We start from the raw sequence: 12,226 nt of genomic DNA on the forward strand, positions 1-12,226 counted from the left end.
ACATATGAAGTTGTATTCCTTGCCATTAAGGAAGATGGACCTGTACCTATTGATTCCACTAGTTGTGCTATTGAGGAAAAATATTTAGTTGCTAAGGTTGAAGAGAAATATGATTGGGTAATTGATAGTGGTTGTTCACATCATATGACCGATGATATAAGAAAAATTTTGAGTATGCAAAGGTATGATGGTGGAATAGTTAGATTTGGAGATGACAAATCCTTTGTAATCCATGGGAGAGGTTCTATTTATTTTTATGGTAAGCATAATACTGATGATGTCCTGTATGTTGAAGGTTTGAAGCATAATATTTTGAGTGTTGGATAGATGGTTGATAAAGGTTATGATCTACAATTCAAGGATGGAAAATGCAAGATCTTAAATGCGTTTGGTATAGAAATTGCATCTGGAACTAAGACTGAAGGTAACATTTTTCATTTGAATGCTGGTGAGAAAAGTTGTTTGATTGCTTAGATTGATGAGGGCTAGTTTTGGAATAGGAGAATGTGTCATGTAAATTTTGAATCAATGATTAAGATATGTTCTACACAAGTTGTTAGAGATCTACTTAAGACTATTAAGCCTGCTAATCTGATATGTAAGGAATATTAGTTGGGTAAGCAGACAAGGATTTCTGTCAAGAGAAAATAGTATACATCAGATGGATTTCTAGATCTTGTGTATACTGACTTATGTGGACCTACAAATGTTACAAGTGTGCAGGGTTTTAGATATTTTATGTTGCTAATTGATGATTATTCTAAGATGATGTGGGTTGTCTTTTTGAAGGAGATATCAGAAGCGTTGGACAAATTCAATATACTCAAAGAAAATGTTGAGACTGAGTCTGGATTGAAGGTGAAGTGTTTGAGATCTGATAGAGGTGAAGAGTTATGTTCTAGTGAGTTCAATTCATTCTGTGAGAAGCATGGGATTAGAAGACAATTATCTGTACCTAGAACCCGTTAGTGGAATATAGTTGTTGAAAGGAAGAAAAAATGTCTTGGATGCTACAAGGACTATATTGATTAAAGGGACTGTTCTGAGATCTAATAGAGAGAAGCTATTACCACTGTTGTTTACACATTCAACAGAGTTCACATCAAAGGTGATACCGGTAAGACCCCTTATGAGATATGGTTTGGTCATGTTCCTACTATGAGATATTTTAGAGTATTTGGTAGCAAATGTTATATCAAGAGAGATGAGGATATAGGAATGTTTTATGCTAGAAGTGATGAAGGAATTTTCTTGGGATATTCAAAAAAGAGAAAAGCCTACTAGTGCTACAACAAGAGACTGAGAAAGATAGTGGAGAGTGCAAATGTGAAGGTGGATGAGAACCTTGGAAAAGAGATTAGAGCATGTGGTTATGATGATGGACAACATATTGTTTTAACTATTAGGGGTCCCATAGATATTGAGAGGGGGGGGTGAATCAGTATCTGACTGGTGATAAGATTTTCTTAACTTAAAACATGTAGAGCATAATATAACAATGTACCGATATGTAAGAAATAATGCAATAAACAAAATCAAGAACATCCACATGAAAAGTACACCATAACACAAGATGTTTAACGAGGAAAACTGGTGTGGGAAAAACCTCGATGGGATTTGTGACCCACAATATTCACTCACTGGCCAATAAGAGAATATTACTTACAATAGGGGCCTGCACATGCAGGAAGGCCAACTGCCTAGAGCTCACTGCTCAATGGGAAGTCACACTGACTTACAAATAAGGATTATACAAATCTAATAACTTGTACTACTTTACAATAGCATCTTCAATGCTAGATTCAGTACCAGTTCCTACTTTGTTCTTTACATATACCTCTTGACCTATATTTCGTATATTAGGTCTACCTAATATTTTTCTTTATGCTTCTACTTTTCTCTTCAAAATGTCTACAATGATCTATTATATATATAAGAGTCATTTTACAATTTGCCAAGTCGGCTTACAATAATAAACAAATATTACATAACAAAAATCCTGTCGGCCTCTGTGCCGGTATACTTGTTTTCTTCTATGTCGGTGTCGGTGTAGAGTATGTTCTGCTGATGCCGGTGCACTATCTTGCCTATGTAATACTTGTCGGTATGATGTCTTTCCAGTGCCATAGGATTGCAAGGTTGCCATCAATGACAAAACCTTCAATCACATACAATGTCTCATTGGAGTGTGCATATGCCAACAATCTCCCCCTTTGGCATTGATGGCAACACTCATGAGAAATTTCAAAAAGTATCCAAAAATGTGTAATCCAAAAAATGTTACCAAAAAGAATGTTTACCAAAAATGTGAGAGCTCCCCCTGAGCATATGATTCCTATGTTTTGAACTTTCTCATCCCACTACTCCCCCTTTGGCATCAATGACAAAGGTTGTCAAGATGTCAGTAGAGTTTGTAGGTTCATCTATCCATATCCTCAACCTTGTAGCTGGGTAGTTATTATCTGAAAAAGATCTCCCAAAATTAAGTTTATACTATCCATAAACTTCTTACTGTCCTTTATTGTTGTCTCAGTTCTCTTCACTGTATTGGTGAGATACTGGAAATGCTCTACCGATGTTTTGCTTCCCTGTATTAATGCCTCAGAAATTTCCTTCTGCAGACATGCTAAATAGTCCAATCTTGGACTTAGTTTAGATCTCAAATGTTTTTCCTTGTTTATTATTCTTTCTTTCTCCCTTTCTAATTTGAGTAGTTCTTCCTCAAAATTTGCTATCTTCTCTTCAAAAACTGATAGTGAGTCAGGTGAGTTGACAAAGTTGTCTGCAAGTTTATTTATCTCATCCTGTGCCTTGCTTATTTTCTTGTCAATATCTATAGTCAAAAAGTTCATTTTACATGTATCTTTATACAGATTTTTGTATTCTTTCAACAAACTACATAGTTCTGGTAGAAGTGTGTCAAAATCTCTATTACACTTCTTTATTTTCTCATCAAAGAATATTTGTTTTTCAATCTCTACCTTATCCTTCACTGATTCTTCCTTTATTTTCTCAATATTTTCTGAGATATATTTACACAATTACAGTTGGGAACTATTACGTTCAAAATTGGTATAGAATCATCAATTGCTTTGTAAGCCTGTGAGCTACAGTTAGTTATTTTCTTGATAAAATCAAGTAATACCTCAGTCACATTTGTTGACTTGAATGTTGATGATGATCCAACAATCTGAGTACCGGTGGAAGTAACCATGCTTGTATTGACCTCTGGTAGGTTAGTTTGTGTCTGCATTTCTTTAAGCATTGGTTTTCCTACTTCACTAGTTACCGGTGGCACTATTTCCTTATGTACCTATTTCAGTTGATGTTGTTTCGGAGCCTTTAGCTCTGTTTGTTTCTCTGTATGTTGTGTTGTCTCTGTCTGTGACTCAGTCTCTACCTTTTTATCTGTATCTTCTATTGGTTTCTCTGTTTCCCCTACTACCGGAGGCTCATTTGTCATGTCTGACTTGTCAGTTGTATCTTTGTCCACTATTATGTTGATCTTTTGAGTATCAACATTTATAGTATATAGGACTTCAGAGTTAGGATTGTTATCCTCTACATCCATACTTTCTACTGCCGGTTGATCTTTAGTAGTTGTTGTTTTCACCGGTGGGGGTAGGTTGTCTTTAACTTTGATGCTTGGTGGTCCACCAACTTTGCCTTTCCCCTTGTCTCTATCTTTCTGATATACCTTTATAGGTTTAGGGTTCCTGTACTCTTCTTTCTTTTCTTTCTCAACCAAGAATATATCCCATCCATCTTCTGTTTCCTCTGTCATGTCATTAACTCTTCCTGCCATTAGTGCAATATGTCGGTGTGCAGTAGAGAATACTGTCCGGTTTGCTTGAGCAATCAAATCATCAATTTCTTTTGGAGAGTTTACCGGATATACTGCAGGTAGCTTCTCTATTTTTATTTTCTTATCTAATTCTATTACTGCTTGTCTTTTGGCCTCAAGTCTTTTAAATAATCCATCTGGAATTTCATTTATTACCTCCATCAAAAATTTCTTGTACATGTCCATATGTAATATAACACCGTTCTCAACTTGCTCTTTCTCATCAGTAGTTAGAGTGTCATAAATTTTCTCTATATTCTTCAGTTTTCCTTCCTTTGTGATTTCATTTAGTAGTATATCAAGAGGGGCCAAGTCTCTATTTGTCTTTTTCTTCTTCTTAGGTGTTAGCTTCTTCTTTGGTGTGGCCTTTCTAACTGGAGATCTCACTGCTTGTTGCTTTTGCCTTATTCTTCTAGGTGAAGGTGTGGTTGCCGGTGAAGGATATCTTTTTCTAACAACTCTTTTAAAAGTTGCTAGCATGTCACCTTTTGAAGAAGTACCTACCAGTGATAGGTGAGTTTCAGGTTGTGGAGTCGCCAGCTCATCCTCTGTTATACCAGTTTTCTTTAATACATCTTCCTTAATGGCTTTTGCTTGTCTAGATCCTTTCCTTACAAATGCCTCAACCTTCTTTACTCTTTTCTTTGATTGTATTTGGCTTTCTATAGTCTCAGCACTACCAAATACTTCTTCCTTAGGTTCATTGGGGGCTTCCAGAAGTGCTTTAGCATATGTCTCAACTATGCGGTCATCTGTTTCATAGCCCATCTCGGTTACCCAAATTGTCTTTGGGATGACCGCTTCCATCTAGATTTCATCTCTCTTAATAACAAAGCATATATCATCTTTGTATTTTTCTACTATTTTCTGAGATAACCTTATTCTTTTCTTCATTTTGGTCTTTAATGCTTGGAAAAAGTCATGAATATTGTTCTCCTTGTTCTCACCCATGTTATTGAATAGTTTGGTCAATTGTTTTCCTACCAGTATGTCATATCCAAGTTCTTTATAACCTATACCGGGAACCTATTTTGTTATGTGTAGCATTAGGCATACTAACAAATTTCCAAATCTGAAAGTTCCTTTCTTGTCCTTCTTGATTTTTCCAAGATTGTCAATTAGTTCATCCTTTAACCATTCACAAATGTCAATTTTTGCATTGTCTGTTACCATATCATAAGCACTCTTAATGCATAAACTTGAAACTAAGTTAAGTCTGTTAGCATGAGTAGCTTTATAACCTAATATCATACTGATGAATCTTACATTGACATCTTTTACATCATAAACCCTTAGAGACCTCTTATTGAATGTTGCACCAGTTAGTTTTTTAACTAGGTCATTGGGAACCTTCTTGGTTTTATCTGGTCTCTTACTAGTGGTCGGTAACCCTATGAAAGCTTTCACAGCTTCCTTGGTGATCTTATGGATTGCATCTAACTAGAAAAATTCTCCATGAACTCTGCTTAAAACTATCCTAATCACATCCTTAGGAAATTCAGGAATGCTAAGGATTTATGTAAATCCTAGGGTTTCAATAATCTTGTGTTTATCTTTAACATTGCTGGTATCATCACATATTATGGTTTTATACATGGTTTTGATTTCCTCATCTCCTAACTCTTCAATGTTGTAGTGGATGTACATTCTGGGGTCTTCAGCATATACAACTCCTTTAGGGATTTGAGAAAAAGAACCTAAGGTATCATCCTTCTTTGCTATCATGAGAGCTAACTGAAATATGGGCCTAGGTCTTTTTATTACTTCAACAATAGTAGGGTTTTCTATGTATTCAATTGCAGAGGTGGATGCCATGATTAAATACCTTTTACTGCCTTGGATGGATGATTTCTTGGAGTGTGCTTGCTTCTTTCTCAAAATGCCTTAGCTCAGAATCTTCGTGCTCTCTGAAAATTTGAAATCATGGTGAAATGAAATGGAGCCAAAACCTTACTTTTATAATGTCTTTTCACCATCTACCATATTTATTGCATGTCGGTTAAGTATTCACTTAACATTATCTACCGGTAATAAGTAATTTTCAACTTCTTATCTCTAACTGAGGGAATAATTAGCGCATGTCATTTGATTGCCAAAACCTCAAGGAAATTTCCTTCAATTAGATGAAGAACTTCTTGCTGGTGGAGCACTGCTCTGTCCTATCAGTGAAGCATCACTTTGTCCTACCGGTGAAGCTGGTTGGTTCTACCGGTGGAGAAGTATTCCCAATATTTAGATCAGCTTTTCTAATCCATTGTTTTGAGAATTCTTTCTTAACCTCTTCAACTTTTTCTTTACCTTTCAAGCTAGCACTTTTGTTCTTTACCGGTGTTCCTTTACTTCTACAAAATTTAGCATTATGCCCAATCTTGTTTCATGCATAGCAAGTTACATTATTCTTCTGAATAGCTTTCCCATAACCTATGCCGGTTTGAGTTCTGCATTGATTTGATAAATGTCCAAGTCTTCCACAAACATAACATCTCACATTCATTCTACAGTTTTCAGAGTTGTGATGAATTTTATTGCATTTTGAACATTGACTGGTGGGTGTGTTGATGTTCTGATAATTCCTGGATCTACATTCATTTGCTCTATGACCATACTTACTACAGTTAAAGCATTTACCATTGAATTTATAAGCATTAAGTTGTCTTACCAGTTTGCTGTGATCCTGAGTATTTGCAGTATCGGAGCTTTCACCAACTTCAAAGCCAATTCCAGAAGTGTCACCTTTAGGTTTTTGAATCTTCAGCAAGGTACCAAGTTCCTTTGAGCTTTTCTTGAATTTTTCTTTGTGTTGATTTGTAGTTTCTAGTTCTCTTTCCAAGATTTATTTTTGTCTCATCAGTTCATTTGAGTCATTCTGAGTATGCATCAGATCTGTCTTCAACATGTCATTTTCATAGCTAAGTCTTGTGTTCTCATTTGCTGCATCACTTAGTCTTCTAGTTAATTCTTCTTCATTCTTCTTCCTATCCTCAATTTCTTTGCAAAATCTCATAGTCATATCCTGCATTTCATTTTTTGTTGTCATGATTTCTTATTTCAACTTGCTTATCATATCATTAAGTGATCCCTTTTCATCATTCTCATTTTGCAATTTTTCACAAAGTTCTCTTCTCTTATTTCTTGCAACAGTAAAATTTTCTTGAAGTGCTTGAATGATATCCTGAGCTGCCCTTAAATCATCTTCTAATTTGATATTTTTCAATTTCTCTGCATCATAGTCTGTAAGAGCTCCTTCAAGTTGCTTCATCAGATTTTCCATCTTTACCAGTGTCAAGATCTTCCTCAAGCTGTTAGGCTTCTGAAAATAGAGGACCAAGCTTTGATACCAATTGTTAGGGGTCCCATAGATACTGAGAGGGGTGGGTGAATCAATATCTGACCAGTGATAAGATTTTCTTAACTTAAAACATGCAGAGCATAATATAATAGTGTACTGGTATGTAAGAAATAATGCAATAAACAGAATCAAGAACATCCACATGGAAAGTACACCATAACACAAGATGTTTAATGAGGAAACCCGGTGTGGGAAAAACCTTGATGGAATTTGTGACCCACAATATTCACTCACTGGCCAATAAGAGAATATTACTTACAATAGGGGCCTGCACATGCAGGAAGGCAAACTACCTAGAGCTCACTACTCAATGGGAAGTCACACTGACTTACAAATAAGGATTATACAAATCCAATAACTTGTACTGCTTTACAATAGCATCTTCAATGCCAGATTCAGTACCGGTTCCTACTTTGTTCTTTACATATACCTCTTGACCTATATTTCGCACATTAGGTCTACCTAATATTTTTCTTTATGCTTCTACTTTTCTCTTCAAAATGTCTACAATGATCTCTTTTATATATAAGAGTCATTTTACAATTTGCCAAGTCGGCTTACAATAATAAACAAAATATTACATAACAAAAATCTTGTCGGCCTTTGTGCCGGTATACTTGTTATCTTCTGTGCCGGTGTCGCTGTCCTGAGTGTCGGTATAGAGTATGATCTACTGATGCCAGTGCACTATCTTGCCTATGTAATACTTGTCGGTATGATGTCTTGCCGGTGCCATAGGATTGCAAGGTTGCCATCAATGACAAAACCTTCAATCACATACAATGTCTCATTGGAGTGTGCATATGCCAACATTAACTCCTATTCAGACTGAAGAGCCTAAGAAAAATGATCTGGTAGAGACATTTAATCCAAATGTTGTTGCTGCTGGTGGGGTAAAAGTACAAAGCCGTGACACACTTTTATAAAGGAAATGGTCAATGCTGATTTAAATTTTTATCTTAAATCAATAGAAAGTGAAATTTATGTTCTGAATTTTGAAATGATTTAAACTAATAAAATTTATATTCTTTTGTCTATTTTATGTTTGTATTTTAAAAAAAAATTAAAAAACTATTTTAATGTATTTTTTTATAAAGTAAACACTATAATTTAGTTGCTGATAAAATGCTGAAATTGAAGTTACACAAGGCGCCACACATTATTTAGTAAATTTTACCTTTTTTCCTTCAATTTTTTTGTGTATATTGATAGCTTCAAACTTTAGTGCATGGATATATTTTTTACTAATTTTTATAAATGTATATTTTTCAAAAAAATTAAAAAGTTGTGTGTGTTGAAATATAACTTTCCAATTGTTGCCACCTTTTTTCTTAATTATTTATTCAAATTAGAGAATAATTATATCATCTTGACATAGATTCTTTTCTCTACTACATCATATTTTTTTCAAAAAAAATTTCAAAATTTTATTTTTTTCCTTGACAAGATAATCAACCTTATATTTTAGTGTTGATGACATACTTTGAATAAAAATTAAATATAAAATATAAAAACTGGAATGTCATAAAATTGCGACCCTGTAATTTTTTACTACATTTGGGTCTTCACATTGGCAAAAGAAATCCCTAAGTCTAATTGGAGACCCAAGACATGCTCACACTCCCCGAAGTTTGCATTTCCTCACCCCCTGCACTCTCCTTTTCTACTTCCTATCCTAAATTAGGACAAGATAGGGGTGTGGCATCCATGTCCCCCCTAGGACAAGGGCATGGTAGGACAGGGGCGCCATGCCCCTATCCTTGCCCTATTTTGGGCTCCCTTTACATTTATCCTTCACTGGGCTTGACATTTTGGAAGTGGTAAAAGTTTCCCTATGTCAGCCTATAATGAAAAATCAGTCAATTAACCCTATTTGGTGAATATATAAGGCACATTTTCCCTTCCTATTTGCATAAGAAAAAGTAAGGTGAACAAGCATTCAAGGATTCCTTTCAAGCATTGAGCATTCTCAAGTCTCCTTTCAAGGCTAGGTGTTGCATTCAAGTCAAGGATTCAACCATTGAAGAGGAGAGCTCTTGTGGCATACAATTATACATATCCTTTCAAACAACTCTTTCAAAATTTCATGTGCATCCTCTCTTGAGGTTAATTCTATTTCAGTCATTTACTTTCTTTACTTGCAAGTACTTTTCATCATTTGGTTAATTCCAAAACTAGGGTTTGACCTGAAGGAAAACTCCCAATCCCAACAAAATTTCCTCTCTTTTATGTGTGTAGGTTGTAGGTGTGTAGCTATATTTGCAGATTTAGACTCCATTCTTAGAGGCAGAAAAGCCCTTTTTGGCGTGCAGATTTTTCTGAGGACTGTGTGCACTTTTAACATGGTCCCCAAAAATTTCACCCAAATTTGTAGGGGAGCTTTGTCTTGGCCTTTTATTCTCATTCCAAGTGCACAACTTCATCCCACATTTCTATCTCAACTTATAATAATTTCTTTATTGCTTTTACACTTAGTCTTAAATTGCATAATTCAAACTATTGCATTCTAAAAGAGGGATTACTTTCACTTTCTAAATTTATTATAAATTCACTTTGATAGACTTATAAAGCACTGAGAGGGGGGTGAATCAATGATAGCAAAAACAATACCACTTTCAACACAGATCGGTAAAGATATTTAATCAGTTTACTAAATACTATGCATGTAATCCAAAATGATATTAAACCATCCACAAGAAGTAAAACATCCACCATAACAAACATGTTTATACATGGAAAAACCATGGTGAGATGAGACTCACAAGTTAACTATTTGCAGTAATAGGTAACTGACTGGTTAAGGTCTACAAAAGTGCTCTGCTAGGAGCAAATCCTATTAAAGATCCCAAAGCCCTGTTAGAAGCTATACCCTAATAAAGGTAGTACCCTATTAGGAGTAACCTTAGTAGAGGATTTTAAACCCAAATTAATGGATCACCTTGTTAGAGGTTTTTTACAATGAAGCATGTTAGGGCTTACCCGGTTAGGGGATTTGACTATCATAGTGATTAGAAAACAATAGGTGGTGTGATCTAGAAGTATCACAACTTTCTTGAATAGATCCTCTTCTTCTTACTCAAAACTGCATCACCGACATACTCTGCAATGCCTCAACAACTTAACACTTATATCTTGCATCATGAAAAATATAGTTCATCATAATGTCATTATATAGACATTAGATTTCATGTCGGCTTAGGAATCATATCACAATTTCCTAGGTGTAGTGTATCTGGACAATCTAACATAGCTCATCATAGATTGCCATCAAATCTTTCGGTTAGGGATACCTCATCATGACTGGTGATAACTCATCATAGAATCAGTGAAATCAGTTGGAACACCAATACCGATTAAGAGTCAACCTCTTCCAACTCATAGACCGATTGTCCTCCATTTGCTTCTTTGATGATCTCGGTTGAATCTCCATGCTGGTGTCAAGCCATTCTAGTATATACCGGTTGTCTACGAATACCAATTAGACACCCTCTAGACCATTTGAACTTAACTATACATATAATACTACTTTTGCAATACAAATATTTAGGCGTAATACTAGTTTGTCTTAACTAAAATGACTATGACAATGTGAACATATGTGTTTGTATACATGTGACATCAATAACAACACATGAAGTCATCCATTGAAATCATTGTCAAGCCAACACACTTAGTATTGGATCTAGTGAATTCTCCCCCCTCTTTTAAATGTAATGTGTGTGAGAGGTTGAAGAGAATCTTTTGTGAAACTTTCACTCCTTTCCTTGAGGAGAGAAAAGCTTTCCTCTTGATTTCTCCATTACCCTTTTTCACCACATTATATTTTGGTGAACCCAACATCTTACATGCTTGACATTTCAAATCATTTCATTTATTTTCATTTAAAAGTTTAATTTCTTGCAAAATTATAAAACTTAGTGTTTAATTCAATCAAAACCCTAGTTTTCAAAAATTTGGAATTTAACTTATGTCTTGTAAAGTTTATATCTATTGTTTTAGATCTGAAAATTTCTTTACTTGTAAAATTCAATTTCATCATTGTCTTATTCAAATTGCAAATCAAATTCACAAAATTAAGTGGTTAGTTGTCAAAACCCTAATATTTAAAAATCAATTTGAACTTGTGCAAAACTTGAATTCACATTTAATTTGCAGATTTAGGACTATTTTTCAGATTTGTCTGCTTCCCTAAAATTCAAATTTTTAATTTCCCTTCCTTTTTCAAAATTCAAAATTTTAAAATTCAGTGGTTAGGTCCTAAAGCCCTAAATTTTCAAAATTAATTGGATTTTGTGCAAATTTCAATCAATTTTTGTTTTCTAAACATTCTTCAAGGTGGCCCTATCCATTAGGTTTGACCTTTTCCAAATTTGAAATTCAATTTCTTGTCTTTTCCAAAATCCCATTTTCACATTCAAACCTTAATTTCACCTATATAAATTTCGTAACATCAACGAATTTTTTGGGGTTAGCTTTAAAATCATCGTAACTCTCATCCCTGAAAATTTTTGAAAAAGTTGGGAGGACTGTGTGCACTTTCAACACGGTCCCTGCCTTTTTTCTGTAATTTCGAGAGACTGTTATGACTATATTTAATTGCTTAAATCTAAAAAATTGGCTGATTTTCTCAAATTTTTTCTCTCTAAAATAAAAAATACTTCCCAAATTCAATATGATAACTTTCAAGGAAAAATTTGAAATTAAGTGGTTAATTCTAATATGCCCTGAGTTTAAAAATTCAACTTTTAACAAATTTAATTTTGAAATTAAGTGGTATTCAATTGGCCCCAATTTTAAAACTCAATTTCTTAAATTCTTTTGGAAATTGTGTCATTTCTCCTTTCAACAAAGTTCAAATTGTGTAATCATCAAATTATTCAAATTTGCAAACTTTGTTCCCAAAATTTAAAATTCAAATTCCAAATTCAAATTTTCCCTCTAGTGCATGAGTTTTACCACTATTATTCCCACCTCTACTATCCCTATTAGATAAAGCATTAAAATTAAGGCTTCCCAAGGTTTAATTCCCAAGG

The sequence above is a fragment of the Cryptomeria japonica genome, chromosome 10, assembly GCF_030272615.1.
Source record: "Cryptomeria japonica chromosome 10, Sugi_1.0, whole genome shotgun sequence".
Lineage (NCBI taxonomy): Eukaryota > Viridiplantae > Streptophyta > Pinopsida > Cupressales > Cupressaceae > Cryptomeria > Cryptomeria japonica.